This window comes from Rhineura floridana, chromosome 12 (assembly GCF_030035675.1).
Source record: "Rhineura floridana isolate rRhiFlo1 chromosome 12, rRhiFlo1.hap2, whole genome shotgun sequence".
Lineage (NCBI taxonomy): Eukaryota > Metazoa > Chordata > Lepidosauria > Squamata > Rhineuridae > Rhineura > Rhineura floridana.
This window is the reverse complement of record NC_084491.1, coordinates 12,904,935-12,928,986: the sequence shown is the minus strand read 5'-3', so window position 1 is coordinate 12,928,986 and position 24,052 is coordinate 12,904,935. Positions and strand designations below refer to the sequence as shown.

Here is a 24,052-nt window from a genome sequence, read left to right as displayed (position 1 = left end):
ACACACACACACACACACACTTGGATGTCTTTTCTCCCTCTCCTCCATAGTTCTATTTTTCGGATCTCTCACCTCTTAGAATCCCCTCTGAGTGGTTCTTCCTCCCCTTTATTTGATTCGCACTCAACTCAATGGATTGAGAACATTGTCAATGTTATTGTTCTTACATTTAATTGTTTTTCCTGTTTATCTTGTATGTTATATTATTTTCTCTATTAAAACATTTTATAAAATGAAGGGGAAAAACAACATTATATTCTGAGAAATTTCCACAAAATAGTGTCTCTGTTGTAATTTCCCTAGCAGAGGCAGAAATACAATCCTGAATCTATAATATCGAGGCTGTACACTCAAACACTCTAGAAGCCCACTTCCCAGTTTTTGTCAGGAGTGGACCCCCCCCAACCCATGAAACTCTCCATGCAATTGCAGTTCACACACATTTCAAAAGACCCCAATTCCCAGACCTACCTCTTTTCCAAACTGAGGTGCAGCAACTGTCCTCAAAGAGACCATTTAACACATTCCAAGGTCCTGCTTCTTTCAGGCATAGTCTGCACACTCTCTCCCCAGAAGGGGAACTAGAAGGCTGAAAATTAGTTGGTTCCTCCACCACATAGTGTGACTGACATTTGCCTTCCTGTCACAGAACTCACATCCGCCACCCCACTCAGCCTGCAAGTTCCTCCTTGCCAACCGCAAGCACCTGATGAGGAAAGGAGCACTAAGCAGAGAAGGGCACAGAACAACTTGCAGACCTAACCGCATAAGTCACCTGCAGGAGTATCCACAGAGATGCTCTCCATCTGAGGCAATCTGGACAATATCCTACGGGGCATTGACTAAGGATGGAGGAGAAATACTATTTTGTTTGCACTTGAATGAGAAACTATCTAATGTGCACTTCTCAAACCAATATGCAAACCAAAACAGAGTTATCCTTTGAAACTAGCACATCTGCAAATTTTGGGATATAGTTCTCCAACCAAACAATATGTACAAAAATTGACATATTAGGGAAAATGTTTATTAAAAAATTAGGCTGAAATGTGCATAAAAACACATACAATTGAAAATGACATAAAATGCATTATATGAGGGGAAACTGCTTGCAAAAGTGTAATCAAAACTACACACAGATGTGTTTATTAGAAGAAAGGCTGATTAATTTACATTAGGATTTTTTTTTAAATCACAAATTGTTATGGAAATAAGAAGAACTGAATTTAAGACTGGCAAAATTAGAACCGTAGAGAACCAAAATGGACAAATTCATCTATCCCTGGTATTGACGCACAGGGCTAAAACCTGGGCATAATAATCCAGCTATTTCCAAAAGGTGACCCAGGTGGGATCCTTGATTTGCATTGTTCAAAAGTCCAATTTTGTTGCATAATTTTAGAAGCATGGCTATTGGGGACACCACAGAGAGCACCTGCACTTTAGAATTTACCACTGCATCCCAATCTATTGTTACCGTCCCTGAACCCGTGTGAAATGTCAGGAAATGCATTCACAAATGAGCCTACAGTATATAAGAATTGTTATCCTCTCCACATACACTCTCCCCCTGCTCCCTGGGCAAGGAGGACACAACTGACATTGGCTTTATTTAGTTCTCCTTTTTCTATTTCTCAATTCTGGATGTTTTATGCTGGATTAATAATATTTTACTGAAATGATATTCTTTTTGGTTCTCAGTTTTACTGGGCCACTTAAAGAGCCTGCAGTGATATGTGCTAGTAATATGACATGTTCATTTTAGAAATAGACATATTTTTAAAGCTCAATCCTAACCATATCTACTCAGAAGTAAGTCCTGCTGAAGTCAATGGGGTTTAGCACTAGATAAACAGGCCTGCAACCTCAATCAGTTAGATTAAGAGATTTTAAAAGATGCCCTGATTATTTTATTAATATTTTAAAACTGCAAATACTTGTTTATAAATTGAAGACAAAATGCCTTCCTCTGTGTGCAAGTGAGAAGGGGGCTTTTCTGACAGGGATGAAGAACCTATGGCCTTCTAGGTTCACCATCCCTGACCATTGGACATGCTGGCTGGGTCTGATAAGAGCTAGAGCCCAACAACATCTCAAGGGCCACAGGTCCCCATCCCTATTTTAGGATAATGCCATTTGTGCTTTTATTTATTTTATTTATAGACCCTCAACTCGTAAGAAAAATCACAGTGTTATACACCAAACACATATGCATTGATTATCCTAAAACAAAGGATAGATCCACACCATACATTTAAAGCACATGACTTCCCCCCCCCAAAAAAAAGAATCCCGGGAACTGTGGTTTTCCCCTCAAAGAGCTACAAATTTCCAGCACCCTTAATTACAGTTCCCAGGATTCTTTGGGGGAAGTCATGTGCTTTAAATGTGGATCAGATGTGCTTTAAATGTATGGTGTGGACATGCCCAAAATCTTTTTTTTAGAGAGAAATATGGTTCTCATAGGTGACATTAATCAGTTAATTGATGAAGATTTATTTATTTAAATCATTTTTATTATTAAGTAACACTACATAAAAATGAACATAGCAAAACAAAAAACAGATTGATTTAATCAGGTAACAGGTCTAACAACGATAAATATATTGAACTGGTGCCAGCAAAGAATAAATAAGGGCAAAAGGCCTCTTGTCCATACTAGGTATAGATCATATTAGGGGTGGGGAACCTCAGGCCTGGGAGTTGAATGCGGCCCTCCAGGCCTCTCTGTCTGGCCCTTGGAACTCTCACGAGGCCATACTCCTCACTGGCCCTGGTTTGAATCCTTCTTATGAGTTTTTGCCTGGCTGGAAAATGTCCTTGACCTCTGATAATGACTCTTGCTTATCTGAATGGAGGACAGAGAGGGGTGTGTGATTGTGTTTGGAAAGTAACCTGCTGTTAAAAAAGGTAAAATGGAGATTAATTGCTCTGCCCACATTTCTCTCTGGCCCTGCCCACCACTGTTATGTGGCCCTCAGAAGGTTGCCCAGAAGGTAATGTGGCCCTTGGGCTGAAAAAGTTTGCCCACCCCTGTTATAAGTAAACATCACAGTACTGTAATAAGAGTTCTAAATCTGACTTTTGTTTTCCGCTTTCCCTTACAGTCAGGATGATGGTTTATTAGCTGTGCTTTGCCTTGGGCATGTTAACTCCTAAGCATGATTCCCAGCTGTAAAAAAGGAACAACAATAGTGACCATAGAAAACCAACAAGAAATGACAATCAAAATTGCTAAACATGCAACAACAGTAACATATTCCCAGCCCTGCACATAAAGGCTGAATAAGTGGACACCAATAAAATATGTTGTTAAATAGTCTGCTTTACAAGACATCTCGGGAAACACAAAAAACTGGTTCATACATTCATTATTGCCACTTGGTTTCTCTAGGGCAGCCACCCCCAACTGGCACCCTCCAGATGTTTTGGACTGTATTTGCTATCAGCCCCTGGCAGCTCAGTCATATGAAGCTGGGGCTGAAGCAAGCATGGCCAGGTTGGATGGGAGAAATGGAAATTGTAGGCCAAAACATCTGGAGGAGGGTCCCAGGCTGGTGAAGGCTGCTCTAAGCTACAATATGGCAGCTGAGGCTGTAATCCTACACACAGTTTCCTGGAATTAAGTTCCACTGAACTCAGAGGGGCTTACTTCTGAGCAGACATGCCTAGGATTGTGCTGTAAGTGTATGAACCAACTCCATTGACACTAGGATGGAATCCATTGGCTGGTGCCAGTTCTAAGGCATTACGTCAACCTAACAGACTAGGATGAATTCAAGTTCGTTCTGTATCCACTAGCCGCTGCTTATACCAATCCGTGACTTTTTTCCATTCGGAAAAAATATTGATATTAATATCAATATTTTAAAAGATCGATAAATTATTCTTACAATCAATGTTTTGGAGGTGGATTTTTTTTAAAAAAGTCTGTTTACTTAAAAATAGCTGCAGAAATCCGCTACATTAAAATCGAATCCTTGGTGATTGAGAATAAGCAAATTAACGGAAAATTTGGTACTAAATCCAAATTGGGTTGAATTCTAGCTCATCCCTAATTGATGCACATTGTACTTGAGGTCATACCAGCACCTCTCTGTGGTGTCATCTCATCCATTCTCTCACATCTGTAGGTAGCTGTTCACACATGCATGTCACCACTTGATGTGGCATGCATACATGAACCAGTCCCAAGAAGCCACAAGGCCTGCTGCTGCTCCCAACATAGGCTAAGGACCATACTATATGTGATGCAGAGCCAACTCCAGGTTTGGCAATGTTCCCTCTGCTGGGTTCCCTTCTATAGCTTTATCTGGCAAGAGCAGCAAGAATCAGAAGCACCGTAAGCACCACTGGGCAGCTGGGTCTGTCAGCCATTTAAATTTTTCACAATGCCCCTGATGTAGCATCATTCTGGGACGGTGCTTTTCTTGTGATGGAACGGATTTGTGTTTGTGAACAGTACGGATTTCTGCCATGTCTTTTTTTTGCTGCCCATGGCAACCATTTTGTGCTGGCAATCACAGCATTTTTAGCAAGGTTTGAGTACTAGCACCTCATTTTTTTAACCAAACCAAAACAGTGCTCTGGGGCATGCAAGGAAATTTAAACTGCGATCCCTGAAACTGCATTGATGTGATGCTGCACTGGGAAACTAAAACAGTGGACAAAGCCAATCGCCTGATACAATCAGAATGCACCAGGGCAAAACCTATCTGGAAGGGGCCCCAAGGTGCCAAAGGGTATTGTATTGCCCACGCTGGGCCTGTGTGATGTCGGAATTCCATTACTGAAGCTTCCCACATCTTTTTCTTGTTCAAAAAGCAACCTTGGATTGGAGTTGTGACACAGAAGGGTTAACCTTTCCTCTCCTTGTGCCAATTCCCTAGGGATGTAAGATGGCATCATTTTTCAGTCTGCCCTATATGCGTTGAGTGCAGCATTGTTTCCCTTCGACTGCAGTTAGCCTTGCACCAAAAGCTACATTATTTGACTGTGTGCTGTGGTGAAATTACATAAAAGATGTAAGTTACATTGTCATTCTATTCCACAACATTCATTTCATGCAAAGGAAACACAATACTAATGAGCGTGTGGGGGTGACCCATAAGCAGTTATGCCATGTTTGCAGACTGAAAGCAACATCAACAGCAAATATCAATCATATTCACAGGTGTGATTTCTGTTCTGCAATCAAGGGACACAATTTCCACTTCCGTTTCTGTTGGAATTCTCTGACATCCCTAAAATTCCAAAATGCAAATCTCCTCCTCCTGAAGCTACTTTTATCCATGGAGGAGAAACCATACTGATGCAATGTGGTTTTTCTTTCTCGACAAAACATGCCATCAAGGAGCCCCAAGACTTCCATGTGACTTCCAATTTGGCCACAAATCTTCCATGCTAAGTAGTCATATTTAGGTCAGTTATGGCACGGCAGCAGGAAGCCAAAGACAAAATGGGAATGAAATGTGTGAGTAAGTAACTAGGGAGGCACAGATGGTCAGCAGGTGCTGGACTAGCTAATGCCAACAGAAAGGGGAACAGGCCAATGGTAGAGCATTTACTCTGCACGCAAAGGCCCCAAGTTCGATCCCAGCCATATCCACGTAATGCTGGGAATATCCACTGCCTGAAACCCTGGAGAGCCGCTGCCAGTTAGTGTACTAGTACAATACTGAACTAGATGGACCAATGTCCCGACACAGTACAGGAATACCCCACTATACGGACCTTCACTTAACGTACACTCACTTTTACAGACATACCCCATACTCCACTATGCCCCTGTTTACGTATGCTTGCTTCACACTTACGGACACTTAACGGTGCGTGGGGGTGGAAAAAGACGCGATCACGCCACCGCAAATCAGCTGGGAGGCGCGGTCGTGATCAGCTGAGAGGCGCGTGGCAGCAGAGGCTTTAGCGCAGGGCTTTGAGGCTCCGCATGAAGGAGAGGTTAAAAAAGTTTAAAAAGGTAGTGCTTCACTTTAAGGACATTTTTGGTTTACGTTCTCGCTCTGGTCCCATTGAGTATGTTAATGCAAGGTATTCCTGTATAAAGCAGTTTTTAATCATTTGGGGAAAAGCCATAGTTCAGTGGTAGAGCATCTGCTTTGCATGCAGAAAGTCTCAAATTCAATCCTTAGCAGCTCCAGGCTAGGCTAGGAATTGTCCTGTCTGAAAGCCACTGACCATCAGTGTAGACCAGTGGTTCCCAAATCCCACTCCCCCTGGACTAGTATAATATTGCTGAGGGTCTTGGCTGACCTTTTAATGATTTTTGTGCCTGTTGTAGCAATTGCAGTGCCATTGTGCTACATGCTGTATGATTTTCAAGTGTATTTTTACAGACACTCTCTGGACCACTTGAATGAAGCACGTGGACCAGGAATCATCCATGGGCCGCAGTTTGGGAACCACTGGTGTAGACAATCCTGTGCTAGATGGACCAATGGGTCTGACTTGGTATAAGGCAGCTTTCTACGTCCTTAAAGCCAAGCTGGGTGGGCTTCAGAGTCAGGAACATAGTAGGACCAGGACAAAAAGGCACCAATCGGATGAAATGGGGAATGCCACTCTTTCGTGTCAAGTGGCGAGGTACCCATTTTTCCAGGCTTTTGTACAGCTTGATGGCTGGCATCAAACTAACAGCAGCATCTCACTTGCCTAGGTGGAAGCTGAAGGAAACCATTTGGGACTTTTGAATGCAGCCTGCAAAAGGAGACAGAAGTCAAGCTTTTTATAGCCTGTGGGCAAGGAGGAGCCATGTGGGAGACAAACAGGGTTTGCTGTTGCTTTGAGGGAACTGGTGATGCATTGGAGATACACTGGCCATTGCATGGAGAAATTCATCAGGAGGGCTTTAAAGTGAATCCTAAGAGGGAGGGAGACATAAACTTGGTGGTAACGACTGATGAAGGCTTGTGCACAGTAATGGGAACAGGGAGATCGGCTCTAATAGGGCCCAGTAACAGTCCTCAGAAAAATGTAGTAAGGAAGCCAAGCCATAAATCACATGGTCTTCGATGTCTGTGTACTAATGCGCAGAGCATGGGAAACAAGCAGGACGAACTTGAACAAGTGGATTGGATGGTGAAAGACCAACCCAAATTGTGTTTGCATTTTGACAACTTTGTAGGGCAGTCCAATATCTCAGAGAGGAGTTCAGGTCTCCTGCTCCCCTGGTACATTCACTATAGCTGCCCAATTTCCCTGCTTTTTAAAGTTTGATAGAAATATCTGTGGGCTATAGGTACATTCTTAAACCACAAGGTTTTTTGCCTGTTAGTGAATTCAATAAAATGCAATACCTAAGAAATAAAAGAAGCAATAATAATACCATTTAAAAAATACAGCATCTTGCACAGCGCTTTACAATTGCTACAAGAGACCAAAAAAAAATGGTCAAGACTTTCAGCAATTTTGAAGTGGTCCATAGGAAAAAAAGTTTGGGAGCCACTGCAATTTTTTAACATATATATTTCTTCACCCCTCTTTCTGCTGGCCTCTTTGTCTTTCTTCAAAAGATGGTCGAGACGTCATATTCCCCAGCCAGGTTGTGCCTTGCTGCTTGAAGACAGGGATGGAGAAGTGTCAAGGGCAGGGGACGGGAGGGGTGTGTGAATGAAGCAGCAGGAAGGAGGCAGAACATGCTTGTAAGGGGAGAAGGTCTTCCCATCTTCCCCCTTGACTATGCCATGGAGCAAGAATTGAGAGAGACAGCAAAGCAGATGGTCCCTTTGCCTTGAGGAGCAAGAAGGGGCTCATTAGGGGCTGGGAGGGGATCCTCGATCTGGGAGAGGAAGGGAGTCCCCAGACACGTGAGCAATTGTCAGCATCAGACATTTGGTGCCGTAGGCCACATCACACTGCTTCCCTCTGATCAGGAAGGAGGAATGGGGAGGCTGGGCTGGGCCAGGGGATGGGCAAGGTGAGGAGTGGGAGGAGTAGAAGCGAGGCAAAAAGCACCAGGAGATTGGGCAGGAAGCTCACAGCCACAGGCCTGATTCATATGTTTTGCGGTCGAAGCTGGAAGATTTGCAGCTCAGCAAAAGTCCCCCAGGAGAGGATGCTGGGCTGGCACCTCACTCAGCATGCTGCCACCTGTTCCTGCAACAGTGCAGCGTGGTGGGGGAGGGAAAGACAGACCTTGCTGGCAAAGGCCCAGAGCCCAAGTGATGTCTCTAGGGGCAAAGGTGGGCAAATGAGTCAATTCTGGTATCTCATTTTTCCCACCTTCATTTTTCCACATTTCCACATCAGTTTGCATTAAAAAAAAAGTCCTCCTGAAAATTCATCAGCATTTTAGTGTGAAAATCTCCTAAAATACACACATTTGGATGAAACTGCCTAATATACAAATTTTTGCAAAGCATAACTTCCCTATTATTTATATTTTCCCTAATACAATGCATTTTTGTATGCCATTTTCACTAATATATATGCACACTTGCAACTGTATTCAGGTGTGTAGTCATCCAGGGTCGCAGGGGGTCATAGACCCCTTGCTTTTGTGGGAGCAGAGTCCCAGGCAGATCCCTATGTATAAGCCAATCAGCATGATAGGAGAATGTGTTAGCCACTGAGAACAGTTCTTCTTTTTTCCTGCTGATTGGAGCCAATCGGAGTTAAAGGAGGTCAGCCAGCCATTGAGAATACCCTTCTCAACAGCTAACACGCTGCCTCCCTTTTCATGCTGATTGGCTTCTAGGGGCGTCTGTTGTAGTGGAGTGTGGAATCACAAGACAACAGGGAGAGAAAGGGAGACAAGGAGATGAGAGAACGTGGAAAGGGGGGCATGGCTGTGGCATGACTATCATGAAGGGACCCTGCACTTTTGAATTTGCCACTACACTACTGACTGTATTGCAAAATCTGGAGAAGTGCAAATTTTGAAGGATGGCTATGTTTTGGTGTGCTTATTGATTCAAAAAGTGAGGATTACAATTCAATTCATTACAGTCACTACATCAGCACTAAAATAAAAACATACAGTACACCACAATCTCAAAACAAAACAGAAACAAAGGTTACGTAGATTTGCCTTTAAATGTGAACTGTATCGAATTTCTCCCGTCCCAAGTCTCTCTATTGTGGCTTTTTTAGGGTGGGAGGGTGAGGGAAGACAGCCAGGGAGGAAAAGAGAAGAAGAAAGCTGCTTTCACTTTTTGCATTTGTTCCTCGGGTAGTCCAGATGCTCTTCTATACAAGAGAGACCACCCTCAGACGCTCCCCCACCATTACCACACTCATATCTGCTCTGTGACACAAATCACAGATGCTGGTACAATGGTGGGCATCACTTATAATACATCACCCAAAGAGAGAAAAATGCATTTCTCAGCCACCCGCCCCAAAAGGAGAGAGGTTTGCTTAATATTTGCATGTCCTAATTTTTAAGTATTAAATGCAAATTTAGAAATAATTACTATAATTTAAATAGAAACATAGTAATCTCACCATAGTGCAGAGACCGTGACTTCCATCTGCTCATTCTGCTGTCCAAGTGCTAACTCTGATTACTCTTTTTTAAAATCTTTGGACCAGACAACCATTCAAATACAGCAGGGATGGGGACCCAAAGACCCTCCAGATGTTGTTGGGCTCCCATCAGCTGCAGACAGTATAGCCAATAGTCAGATGACGGGAGATGCTGTCCAGCTACATATGGGGGGACACATTTCTCCACCCCTAAAACAGAGGGAGCCTTCAAATAGAAGACTAACCTTTGAGAGCCCTTGAAACAGAGGACTGTCCTCCATAATATGGGGCAAGTGCAGCCTCCTTAGATTTGAACCCTGGTCTCCCAGGTCCCAGTCCAACTCTCCAACCACTACACCGCATTGGCAGAGTGTACCCCTCAGAGAGCTGAAATTTCCAGCACCATTAACAAACTACAGTTCCCAGGATTCTGGGCAGCTGCGGGGGGGGGAGGAATCTGCTTTAATGAATGTGCTTTAATGGCATATTGTGCACGTAGAAAATTTCCACTTTGTCCACTTTGTCTTTGTGGTAGTTACTTTCCAGACCCAACACCTTCACCATGAACAGCCAAGAACCCCCCCCCCAGCCTCTGACATACAAAGGAAGTCTTCAGGGGAAGAATTTCCTGCATTTACATGTTTTATGCCAGCAGTACAAATAGCTTCTGTCACTTGCTGAGGTAGGGAGAGATTTTCTACCACAAAACCTTCTGATGGGGGCGAGGGAGACGCCAGCAATTATGTGCTCTTGGCATAAGCTAAAAACGTCTCTCTTTATTCACCCAGACTATCTGAGATTAGCCTGCAGGTCAAACCTTTTAAGTAGAGACCTTATCTCAGTCTGTATCTATGTTGGAATTGTTTTCAAATATGTTTTTTAAAAGTTTTTTTTTATTTTTAAAGATAGTTTATAGATTTTTTTTAGTGTTTTATCACCTGTTTGCCGCCCTGGGATCCTTTTGGGAAGAAGGCCGAGATATAAATTTAATAAATAAAGTATATTGCTGGTTATTGTAGGTGCATGTGAAATTATTGTATATTACGTTTTTATACTATGTTATTATGCAGGGTTCTTATCTTTTGTACACCAATTTGTAATCTTTTAAACTTTAAAAAAGTAAAAGTGTCCCCACACTTGTAGTGCGAGTCGTTTCCGACTCTTAGGGTGACGTCTTGCGACGTTTACTAGGCAGACCGTATATATGGGGTGGGATTGCCAGTTCCTTCCCCGGCCTTTCTTTACCCCCCAGCATATGCCGGGTACTCATTTTACCGAACACGGATGGATGGAAGGCTGAGTGGACCTCGACCCCTTTTGCCAGAGATTCGACTTCCTCCTTCCGTTGGAATCAAACTCCGGCCGTGAGCAGAGCTTCGGCTGCGTTACTGCTGCTTATAAAATTTTCAACACACACACACACATTGTGGGATGGTTAGGAAGAAGACCTCTATTAGCATCAGGACAGGATCATGCAGGTGTACTAAGTGGTCACAAACATCAGTTCTGAATTGCTTTCATCCTGCTTTTGCACCCATGAAAGGCAGTTCCTCGGGAAGTGAACACATTCTTCTTTCAAGGAAAACTTCCCCCATGACTTCTTACCCATTTAGATGCAGCAGGAAGGGCTGGCTCTACCATTAGACAGAGTGCAACAAGAGCCTCAGATGGCAGATGTAGGAGGACAATGGTCACAGCCCCCACCTTTTCCCCCTGTGCTCCCACATGTTCCCCCTATTGGAGGAAATAACTGTGAATGGCAGGCAGCCTGAACTAACTTGCTGTCCTTAGGAGTTGTGAAGGATGCTATGCTGCTGCCAGTATTGAAGAAGGATTCATCTGCCAGGCCAGTCAGCTTCTGCAGACAGAATGGGCGGGAGGGGGGATCCATCTTGTCTTGTAGCCTCATGCAACAAAATGTCTGGTGGCAGGTAGTGCGGGATGGGCCACAGCTTAGTGGCAGAGCATCTGCTTTGCATACATAAGGTCCCAGGTTCAATCCCTAACGCCATCTTCAGGTATGGCTGGGAGAGAGTTCCTGCCTGAAAGACTGAAGAGCTGCTGCCGGTCAGCGAAGACAATACTGAGCTAGATGGACAGACAGTCTGATTCAGTGTAAGGCAGCTCCCTATGTTCCTGTGTAGTGCTAGAGACTGGTTTGAAAATGCAAACCCTGGCAAGCATAGTTAAGGGGGTGCTTTTGTTCATACAAATGCACCCTCATGGGTAGTTTGTGCATGCATGTAGGCATCACTCAGGACACAGAGACACATAACATCTGTAGAACCATGGGCTGATGTGGAAGAGCTTTCACTACATTCAGTCCAAACATACCTCTCTCAAGGCAAGTTCTTGAGAGTATGTGAAAGCGTTCCACAGCTTTTCAGTCTGAACGGAGGGAGAAGTTACTACAGACAGTGCCAATTAGCTAGTGCATGTGACACAACCTTTCCCAATCCCTGGAGCAAGTTTTGTAACTGCTTTTGTTTTTAATATTTACTTTAAAAAATGAATGAAGAACACACAAGACAGAGCCTTCTTTGTCATGGCACTCTAGATGTGGAATTCCCTCCTAGCAGTAACAACTCTTAGACATCTATTTAAGACAGTTGTACTGTTTTATTTAAGCCTAGAAAGATAACTGATTTAAGAATCAGTTCCTTCGCTGCTGCCTTACTGTATTCATTGCTTTAGGATGCTGATGATGTCGATTGATTTTTTTTAATGTTAAGTTCACTGTATTATATCTTAATCAAATGTTGTAACTGCCCTGGAAACCTTCCTGTTGAAGGGAGGATTATAAATGCAATCAATCATGTACAGGTGCCACTTTCATTTTTCTAAGGTGGCCACTGTCTGAAGGATGAGTGGCAGGATAAGACTGGTGGCTCAGCCAGCATTCATTTTGCCATGAATAACGTGTGCAAGGCTGGTGGGAAAGTTGGGCTCAGTTCAGATGAAGAACCTACTGTGACCCCTGTGGTAATACGCTGTGTGTCTGCCTTGATTTCTGCACACTCAACAACTGTCCACCTTGATTTCTGCACACTCAACATCCATCTTGATTTGTGCACACTCAACAACTGGCAGCTGAATGTGTGACCTGACACCACGGTAAAGCACTGCACTTGAAGAGGAGAGAATTATGGAAGTGCATCTGTGGGATTAAATCTGTGATGGCCCCAGTGGCACCTGCAGATCACCACCTGGTGTTGATACATGTCTGAACTAGTCCCCCAGGGCTATAAAAACCACATGGGAGGGCTCCCCTTGTAGTTTTCTGGAAGTTGCAGCTAGCACAGAATGTTGCAGCACAACTGCTGACAGGAGTTAGATCCAGCTGCATATGATACCTCTGCTCAAGGATCTGCACTGGCTGCCAATTTGCTACCAGACCAGGTTCAAGGTCTTACTATTAGTATATAAAGCCCTCAACAGCTTGGAACCTTGCCCACTACACACTGTTTCAACCACTTTAATCTGCAGAACCTGCACTTTTACAAGTGCCGTGTGCTATTTCTGCCAGTCAGGCTTTTAGTCACCTGTGCTTTGGAATTCCCTGCCTAATGAGCATTAGGCAGGTCCCTGCCACAAGCCATTTCAGACGTCTGCTAAAATGTTTTCATTTCAGCAAGCCTATCCAGGAATATAATTTAGTTTTGCATAACTGTTCTTAAATTTTAATGGCTTTATTTTATATGGTATTGATAATTTTTTAATATTGTTTTATGCACACTAAAGGATGTTTTTTATTAAACAGTTTACAAATTTGTCAAAACAAAAGAATAGAAATGTGCACAACTTAAGTTCAGTCGGTCAAGGTGGTTGAAATCCTAAAGATAACACTGAAAGCAGGGGTGGGATGGGGCACCTTTTTCAGCCCGAGGGCTGCATTCTTCATAGGCAACCTCCCGGGACTCACATACCAGCGGTGGGTGGGCAACGGATGTGACTCTTATCTTTTTACGGTAGGCTACACTTCCAGTCACACAAAGGTTCATGGTTTCTACACAAGCACATCGCTCCATTCAAGAAAGTAAGGGTCCTTATTACTGTTCAAGGACACACCCAAGGCAGGCAAAATAAAGCAAGAGGGAGAGGAGCAAACCAGTGAGGAGCATGACCTGGAAGAGTCCTGAGGGCCACATAGTGAGGGCTGGAGGGCCACATTCCAGGCCTACTGCAAAAGGAGCCCCCCATGTGATTTTTATGTCTCTGGGGGACTAGCTCAGACATACATATCAACACCAAGTGGTGATCTGCGGGGGCAACTGTCACCAGGGCCATCGCGCATCCCCTCAGAGAATGCAGTAACTGAAAAGTTGGTTAACAGCTCTGTCGGTCAGCCTGGAGGCCAGAACTAACCTACCACCAAAAAGAGAATAAAGCGATCAGATGAGATCCAGGGTGATGTAGTGGTTAGACTGTCAAACTTGACAGGCCAGGATTTGAATCCTCACTCAGCCATGATGTTCACTAAGTGAGCTTGGGCCAGTCACTATTTTTCAACCTAACCTACCTCACAGAGTTGTTGCGAGGACAGAATACGGGGCAGAGCATGGAGGACCACATATGCCACTTTGAGCCATTTGGAGGAAATGTGGGATATTAACGAAAGCAAGAAAGAAACTAATCCAAGGTGGAAATTGTGAGATATTAGATATGAGTGACGGGGGAAGAGAGATTGTGTTGGAAAGGACTAGGAGTTTCTGATGCATTCTTTACTCCAAAACCACAAATATTGGATGGAGGAGGGAAAGACAGATACTTCCTCAAAAGAAAGATCACCACGATTTCTCAAAAGATATGGGGAAAGCATCGGTTTAGGGAGACAGAAAGAGAGGTCTGTAAATCAGTGGAGGTGGGTCTACGTGGGTGAATGGGGCACTACCCCATCTTTTCAGCTAGCCCCCAACTGCCTCCTTACTCATAGCCAGCCCAGGGGGTGGCCTTGCCTGTCAGCTTCCTCCTCCTTAGTCCTTTCAGAACTCAGTAGGGAGGATGAAAGAGACAAAACTAGAATCACTCGGCTCTGCCTACCACTGGCTCTGGCTCCACCTACTGTTGGCCTCCCTGCCTTCTGCCCTACTACCCCCAATGAGCACCAGCTGCCACCACTGCAATTTAAGGACATGGAAGCATCTAAGGTCGCTTGCACACAACCTGTTTATTGAGCATTCATTCTGATTTGTTTGCACAAAGTTTGAAGGGAGATTACATGACAGTGGTGGTTTATTGAGCATTCACTCTGATTTGTTTATGGGAAGGTTATAGGATGTTGTCAGCCAAGCAAACGTTATTTCATAAGTCCAATTGGGAGGTGGGTGAGGTGGGTCTGTTGTACAAAAGTGACAAATCCAGTTTAATTGCACAACCTGAATTTGCTGGTGTGCACCCTCAGTTACTATGCTTAGAGTAAAAGGCTGTGAGCACCCTAGTCGCCTACAGCAAAGTGTTTCCATTGGTTACACTTGGAGGGGCAACAGGTTGATCTGCCAATCAGTTGAGAAATCTGTCTAAAGCTGAATCTTTTTTAAAAAAACAGCACTTGAGCTGATCCCACCAGGTTTTACAATAAAAAGGATTTGACTTGCATTGTGTGCTCCTGTTTTCAGAAAAGAGAGGTGGAGATGCACTGGAACCGGCAGAACAGTTATGTGAGTCTCTACTCAAAGATTCATTCATAAAGGTGACTACTACAAATGGCTCTAGTCCTTCTAAAGTAAAGGTAAAGGTGTCCCCGCACTTGTAGTGCAAGTCGTTTCCAACTCTTAGGGTGATGTCTTGCGACGTTTACTAGGCAGACTGTATATATGGGGTGGGATTGCCAGTTCCGTCCCAGGCCTTTCTTTACCCCCCAGCATATGCCGGTTACTCATTCTACCGACCACAGCTGGATGGAAGCCTGAGTGGACCTCGACCCCTTTTACCAGAGATTCGACTTCCTCCTTTCGTTGGAATCGAACTCCGGCCGTGAGCAGAGCTTTCGGCTGCGTTACCGCCGCTTACCACTCTGCGCCACAGAGGATCTTCTAGTCCTTCTACTTAGTGAGATATAATAAGGGGAAAGTGTGTAGGCCATATTATTTCCCAATTGCTCACTAAAGGGGTGTTTAAATTACCCTTCCTTAGAATCATAGAATAGTAGAGTTGGAAGGGGCCTATAAAGCCATCGAGTCCAACCCCTGCACAATGCAGGAATCCAAATCAAAGCATTCCCGACAGATGGTTGTCCAGCTGCCTCTTGAATGTCTCCAGTGTAGGAGAGCCCACTACCTCTCTAGGTAATTGGTTCCATTGTAGTATTTCTCTAACAGGAAGTTTTTCCTGATGTCCAGTCGAAATCTGGCTTCCTGCAACTTCAGCCCATTATTCCGTGTCCTGCACTCTGGGATGATTGAGAAGAGATCCCGGCCCTCCTCTATGTGACAACCTTTCATGTACTTGAAGAGTGCTATCATATCTCCCCTCAGTCTTCTCTTCTCCAGGCTAAATATGCCCAGTTCTTTCAGTCTCTCCTCATAGGGCTTTGTTTCCAGTCTCCTGTTCATTCTTGTTGCCCTCCTCTGAACCCGTTCCAGTTTGTCTGCATCCTTCTTGAAGTGCGGAGACCAGAACTGGACGCAGTATTCAAGATGAGGCCTAACCAGTGCTGAATAGAGGGGAACTAGTACTTCACTCGATCTGGAAACTATACTTCTGTTAATGCAGCCTAATATAGCATTTGCCTTTTTTGCAGCCACATCACACTGTTGGCTCATATTCAGCTTGTGATCAACGACAATTCCAAGATCCTTCTCACATGTTGTACTGCTGAGCCAAGTATCCCTCATCTTATAACTGTGAATTTGGTTTCTTTTTCCTAAGTGTAGAACTTTGCATTTATCCCTGTTGAATTTCATTCTGTTGTTTTCAGCCCAATGCATCCCTCACTAGCCTATCAAGGTTCCTTTGAATTTTGTTTCTGTGTTCCACGGTATTAGGTATGCCCCCCAACTTTGTATCATCTGCAAATATGATAAGCATGCTTTGTACCTCCTCATCCAAGTTGTTAATAAAAATGTTGAAGAGCACTGGGCCCAGGACCGAGCCCTGTGGTACCCCACTAGTTACTTCCACCCAGTTTGAGAAGGAACCATTGATAAGCACTCTTTGAGTACGATTCTGGAGCCAACTGTGGATCCATCTGATAGTTGTTTCATCCAGTCCACATTTAGCTAACTTGCTAATCAGAATATCATGAGGCACTTTGTCAAAAGCTTTGCTGAAGTTGAGATATATTATGTCCACAGCATTCCCACAGTCTACAAGGGAGGTTACCCAATCAAAAAATGAGATTAGTTTGGCAGGATTTGTTCTTCATAAATCCATGTTGGCTCCTCGTAATCACTGCATTGCTTTCAAGGTGCTTACAGATTGACTGCTTTATAATCTGCTCCAGAATTTTTCCAGGGATTGATGTTAGACTGACTGGTCTGTAGTTCCCAGGTTCCTCCTTTTTGTCGTTTTTGAAGACAACATTAGCTCTCCTCCAATCATCCAGCACTTCACTAGTCCTCCATGATTTTGCCAAGATAATAGACAGCAGTTCTGAGAGTTCTTCAGCCAGTTCCTTCAATACTCTAGGATGCAGTTTCTCGGGCCCTGCCGATTTGAACTCGTTCAAAGTGATAAGGTATTCCTTGACCGTTTGTCTGTCAAGCTCAAGCTCCAATCCTGACCCTTCTACTTCATGTTTCCTGGGAGGGTCATAGACCCTTTTTTGGGAGAAGACTGAGCCAAAGTAGGAATTGAGCACTTCTGCCTTATCTTTGTCATCTGATATCATTTTGCCATCCTCATTGAGTAGCTGTGCAACCATTTCTTTTCTCTGTCTTTTACTATGGATGTACCTGAAGAAAGCTTTTTTGTTGCTTTTAGCATCCCTCGCTAGCCTCAGCTTGTTCTCAGCTTTAGCCTTCCTGACACCGTCCCTGCACTTCCATGATACCTGCCTGTACTCTTCCTTTGTGGCCTGGCCTTCTTTCCACTTCCTGTATGTGTCCTTTTTTATTTTCAGGTCATCTCTAAGCTTTTTGTGAAGCCACATTGGCTTCTTCTGCTGTTTCCCTCCTTTTTTTCCTTGTTGGAATTGCTTGCCATTGCGCTTTTAGAATTTCCTTTTTTAGAAACTCCCACCCATCTTCGACTCCTTTTCTCATTAAGGTGGCTTGCCATGGAACTGTACTAACAATTGTTCTGAGTTTATTAAATTCAGCTTTCCTGAAGTCCAGGGTGCACGTATGGCTACTCTCAGCTTTTGCTTCTGTTAAAATCAAGAATTCCAGTACGGTGTGGTCACTTCCCCCAGAGTTCCCATAACTGCCACTTCATCCACCAAATCATCTCTATTGGTTAGAATCAAGTCCAGGATAGCTGATCCTCTGGTTGCATCCTCTACTTTCTGTAGGAGAAAGTTATCTCCAATACAAGTCAGAAATTTCTTGGAGGGGCTGTGTTCGGCAGAATTTGTCTCCCAACAGATATCGGGATAATTGAAGTCCCCCATTACTACTACATCATGACTCCTCAAAACATTGGCAATTTGCTTTTCAAAAGTTACATTCTCATCTTCTCCTTGATTGGGTGGTTGGTAGTAGACTCCAACCACCACATTCCTTTTATTACTTGCCCCATTTATTTTAGTCCAGATACTCTCGGTGGAGCTACCAAGCTCATCTTCCTGTATTTCTGTGCAGGCATATATATCTAATGCATGGAGGGACAGTGTGACCAGGCTCTGGGCTCTACCTCCAGTGTTGCCCTCCTTCCAATGTTTGTCCATTAAGTCCAAGGCTTTAAAGCAGGGATTGGGAGCCTACAGCCCTGCAGATGTCATTGGACTCCAGCTCCCATCAACCCCAGCCAGCACAGTCAATGGTCAAAGATGATGGAAGCTGTAGTACAGCAATTTCTAAGAACGTAGGCAAATTCCACAACAACCAAGTAGAAACGAGCTTGCAGTATCCCCTAATTTGGATGAAGTCAGTAAAGCCATCAATCAAATGAAGAACAACAAAGCTAGTGGACCTGATGGGATTCCTGCTGAAGTCTTTAAAGAAAGTGGGTCTGCACCTACACAACAACTTCATAAGCTCATCGAAAAAATCTGAATGAGGGAGGAGATCCCGGAAGACTTTAGGGACTCCATAATTATCACCTTTTTAAAGAAGGGTGATAGAACAGATTGTGGGGATGATCGAGATATCTCTCTTCTTACTACCGCAGGTAAAATCCTTGCAAGGATCCTCGCAAATCGCCTCCTACCTATCTCAGAGGATGTCCTCCCCAAATCTCAAAATGGCTTCTGCCCTTCCAAGGGGACATGATCTTCACTGCACAACATTGTCAAGAAAAATGCTGGGAACAGAATCGACCTTTATTTATGGTGTTTATTGATCTGACTAAGGCCTTTGATACTGTGATTCGAACCGCTCTCTGGACCATCCTTCTGAAAACTGGATGCCCTAATAAATTTGTGAATATTTGCGACTCCTTCATGACAACATGACAGTGACAATTTTGGATAACTATGGCTTTCAGAGTGATCCATTTACAGTCGAATCAGGCGTAAAACAGGGATGTGTCATTGCTCCAAACTTATTTGCTATTTTCATTGCTATGATTCTACACCTTTTTGAGGGGAATTCTCTACTGGTGTGGAAATCATATATCGAACAGATGGAAAGCTTTTTAATCTCAGTAGGCTGAAAGCATAAAGTAAGGTAATGTCAACCTCTATCATAGAACTTCAATATGCCGATGATAATGTAGTCTCCGCACAGTCAGAGAAAGATCTTCAAACTACAGTAGGGCCCCACTCATATGGCAGGGTTACGTTCCAGGCCCCCGCTGAAAAGTGAAAACCGCTGGAAAGTGGGGCCTTACTGTATTCCAGCTACCGCACTCCAGCTGACAGTGATGAGCTGTAGCGTGCAATCAGCTGGAGTGCAGTGATCTTGTACGCTACAGCTGATCGCTATCAGCTGTAGCGCACGATCAGCTGGAGCACGCGAGCTCCCCACGCTACAGCCTATTGCCCCCTGGCGTAGCTGTATTAGCAGAACGCTGAAAAGCAGGACCCTACTGTATCCTAAATGTCTTTGCAGAAGCATATGGAAAGCTTGAGTTCCCACTTAATATTAAAAAAACCAAAGTGCTTCATCAACAGGTGGGAACTAGTCCCTATGTAGCACCATCAATCCAGCTTAATGGTGTGATGCTGGAGAATGTTGATCATTTCCCCTATCTTGGCAGCAATCTCTCTGTAAAAGCTGACATCGATGCTGAAATTCAACATCGTTTGAGCTCTGCGAGTGCCACATTCTCCCGAATGAAGCGTAGTTTTCGAGGATCAGGATATTTGCAGGGAGATCAAAATGCTTATTTACAAAGCCATTGTACTACCGACCTTACTGTACGCCTGTGAAACATGGACCATCTATAAATGCCACTCCCAACTTCTTGAAAGATTCCACCAACACCGCCTCCAGAAAATTCTGCAAATTACTTAGGAAGACAGACGGCCTAATGTTAGCATTTTGGAAGAAGCAAAGACCACCAGTGTTGAAACAATGATCCTTCAACATCAACTTCGCTGGACCAGCCATGTTATTTGAATGTCTGATCACAGTATTCCAAAGCAGCTACTTTACTCCCAACTTAAGGATGGAAAATGGAATATCGGTGGACAGCAAAAGAGGTTTAAAGATGTTCTTAAAGCAAATCTACATGAACATCGAGAACTAGGAAGTCTTGGCCTATGAACATCCCAAATGGAGGTCAGGTATTATCAAAGGTGCTATGGACTTCGAAGAAGCATGAATACAGGGCGAACAGGACAAACGAGCTAAGCAGAAGGCACGTCAAACAAATCCTCATCACAACCATCTTCCATCTGGAAACTGTGGGAGGCTGTGTGGATCCAGAATTGGCCTCCACAGTCACTTATGGACCCACCATTAAAGACCTTATCTTGGAAGACAAACTTACTCGGCCACAAGTGATCGCCAATGAATGATGACCGAGTCAGACCACTGGTCTGTCTAGTTCAGTATGGCTGATACTAACTGGCAGCACCTCTCCATGGTTTTAGTCCAGGGACTTCCCGGGGCCCTACCTGGAGATATCAGGGACTGAACCTGAGACCCTCTACATGCAAAGCAGATGCTCTACCACTGAGCTTTGGCTTTTCCTATAGTAATAGCCTGGAGGACCACAGGTTCCCCACCCCTGCTTTAAAGAACAGCACAAGTGCATACAGGTGGAAGCTCTCCACCCAATCAGGAATTCTGATCATGGAAGGTCTCTAACTAGATTGACAGCCTACGTACTCCAGAAAGCCAAGCGTAGTTTCCAACATGCAGACATCAAGCTATGGAATGCACAGAAGTCTGGGTGTATTTTAAGTTAACTATCATGTGGTTGCAATGTAAGTTTTCTTGGCCTTTTTAAATGACTAAAACAAGAAAAGCTGCATTGAACCATATTAGCCAATAGATTTTACAGAGATCAAAAAGAACCCAGAGGGAAGGACAGCAGCAAACAAGTGGCAGGTGGAGTCTTATTTATGAGAGAGGCTCATACCTTATAATACTGGCTATTTTAGGCATGTCTAGACAGCAACAACAGCCTCCAATTGAGCCAAGTGTCCTACAGAAAGGCTGAATTTTCCCTCTTGACACCCCTACACTCATTGCAGAGAATCAGCAGTCCACACAAGTCTGTTATTCACATGGCTTCCCAGAAGCACAGTCCCCAGTCCCCAACACTTCTCAATAGCTAGGATAGGAAAAGCTCCTGAACTCCCTACATTAACGCAGTCTGAATGCAACCCATAGTTTGGCCAGATCTATCTTGACAATAGGTTATCTTAGCACTGAAAAATAGCAATAGACACTGTGAGCAAATAGTTAACACTTCATCTGGAAAGAAAGAAGGAAGGAGAATTGGGTTTAGAGCAGCCCAGCCACAAACCTTGGCACTATGTATAATTGCAGTGGGACTGAGTTTACTGCTTCCCCTGTTGGGCTGGATCAAATGGTGGGGTGGATTTGCACAGCGCTTGGCAGCTGATCCAAAGTAAAATCTCTCCCCAATCCCCTGCGGCACAGCTTCCTCCAAAACACAAGGGTGGGGGGACAGATACTGAACAGATCAATGGAAGACAGGAAAGCAATAAATATTCTCTGAACTAAATGTTACATTATTTATGACGTATATGATGTAAATTCTCTGCCTAAGAAAATTAACTCTGAGAACTGTGCAAATCAATATAAGCAAATTTGGATTCAGTTTGCTTATTTTGCACACTTCATGCTGCTTTTACTAAACACAGGGAGGGGCAAGGAATTTTGTGGTGCTCTGAAGCCTCACCTTTTGACTTCTGGAAAGCCGGCTTGGTCTCCTAAGATTTCACCCTGCATCTTCAGTAACTTTCAAGTCTATCTTTGCAGCCTTAAGGGATTCAAGGGTTACATTCACGAAAATATTTAGATTTCTAACAGGGAAATGAAGCCTCCATGTCCAAAGGCAGTATACCACTGGGGACAGAATACCAAAGAGGAAAACTTCCTTGGGAGGGTCTTGGAGGCACCTGGGTGGTTGCTGTTCTAATTAGAATGCTAGAATAGATGGGCCTTTTTGTGGCTTGGCAAGAAAGCTCTACACTCTTAGCCTTACCTGCTCCAAACTTGTGGGAAAAAAATGTGAGCAAACAAGCACAGATGCCACAAGGCCCTGCAACTGGGAAACTCTGCAGGTTCTGAATCAGACTGTAAGCACTCACAGAATGCATGCAAAAATGTGACCGATACAGGAGGATCAGAAAAGTCCTAGAGCAAAACCCCAATGAGAAGAGGGAACAGGAGGCTCCCAGGAGGTTTTCTCTCACTCAACCAAAAATAGCTCCTGATGCTGGCTCTACCTCCTGCCCCCCCCCTGCTGATACGCAGCACCCAGCCAAGTCACTCCAGGGCCTATGTCATTACCATGCAGCCATAAAGATTAGTGTGAGCTTGCCAAGTCTTTGGCACAGCAAACACACAGGTCAGAGCCTGGAAATGTGGGGTGCGGGAGACAGGCTTGAATGCTAAAATTAGGGATGCTCAAGTGTGTCTGGATGGCCTGCCCTCTGGCCCAGAAACTTATTTTTTGTTACTTAAGATACAGGATTTTCTCCCTCTCTCATAATATTAGATTGTGGGATCATCCAATAAACCAAACGTTGTGAGATCCAGGACAGACAAAAGGAAGTTCTTCACACAGCGCATAGCGAAACTTTAGAATTCACTCCAACAAGATGTAGCGATGGCCACCAACTTGAATGGCTTCAGAAGAAGACTAGACAAATTCATGGAGAAGGCAATCAATGGATACAAGCCACAGCAGCTCTGTTCTGCCTCCACTGTCAGAGGCAATATGCCTCTATACACCAGTTACTTGGAATCAAAAGTGGGGAGAGCGCTGTTGCGTCCAGATCTGCTTGTGGGCTACCAATAATAATAATAATAATAATAATAATAATAATAATAATTTTATTTGTGGGTCGCCTATCTGTCCGAGTTAACGGACACTCTAGGCGACGTACAACAATATAAAATACATACACATATTAAAACAATCATAATCCAACAGGCAACTGGTTGGCTACCGTGAGAACAGGATGCTGGACACTAGATGGGACTGTGGTCTGATCTGGCAGGGCTCTTCTTACGATCTTACTTCTCTCAAATACGTGGGGGCTGCTGGCTATGTAGTTATTCAATGGAGCAAGAGGAAGTCACTCTACGTGTGCTCAAGGACACGCTATTCTTTATTGTGTTACGAGGCTGGGACCTGATAATGAGGACAGCTTCAAGGGCAAACCCTTGGCAGGAGCAACTGAATCAGCAAGCCCACCAGAGACTGGCCTCCTTGGACACTCTCAGAGACAACACCCAGACAAGATGACCAGATTCTAAAGACTCTTACAGCAAAAAAGCAGAACAAAAAGGGATCCTTTCACCCCCTTAAAGACTAACAAGTTTAATTGTGGCATAAGCTTTTATGTATCTGTTGAAGTTGATTGTAATCTGTTAGCATTTGAGGTGCCACACAACTGCTCTTTTGCATACATACCCAAGGGGGAAATCAGGATTGCTCCTCTGTCCCCATCCCAGTACAGTATAATCTTGTCACACCGGAACTGTACCAAAGGGCTTCATTCTGCAAGCCAGTCAGGAGCAGGGGAACCTGTGGCCCTCCAGATGTTGCTGGGCTACAATTCCCATTATTCACGACCAGCAGAGGTTGGTCTGTTAGGGCACCTGGGGCACTGCCCCACCAACCTCAGTCTGCCAGCCCCTGCCTGCCTGCCTGCTTACTCACATCCAGTCCAGGGGGTGGCCTTGCCTGTGAAGCTTCCTCCTCCTCAGTGATGTCCTTGTAGACTCAGCAGAGAGGCGGATGAGGACAAAACTAGCATGAGCTGGCTCAGCCTGTCATTGGCTCTGGTTCTGCCAACTGTTTGGGCTCCTGGCTTTCCGCCCTA

At 44.3% G+C, this 24,052-nt stretch overlaps 1 protein-coding gene across 2 annotated transcripts in view; it reads right to left on the bottom strand.

Annotated features, from left to right (window-relative positions):
- PDLIM2 (PDZ and LIM domain 2) overlaps nt 1–24,052 on the bottom strand; it is a 95,980-nt gene that overhangs the window by 68,638 nt on the left and 3,290 nt on the right. Inside the window, exon 1 of one of the 2 annotated variants that reach the window (XM_061593039.1) lies at nt 472–565. The exons of the other annotated variant lie outside the window; for it this stretch is intronic. The gene's annotated coding sequence lies outside the window, so the exon portion shown is untranslated. Of the gene's footprint in view, nt 1–471; nt 566–24,052 lie in introns of those variants that run through there. 2 annotated transcript variants of the gene reach the window in all.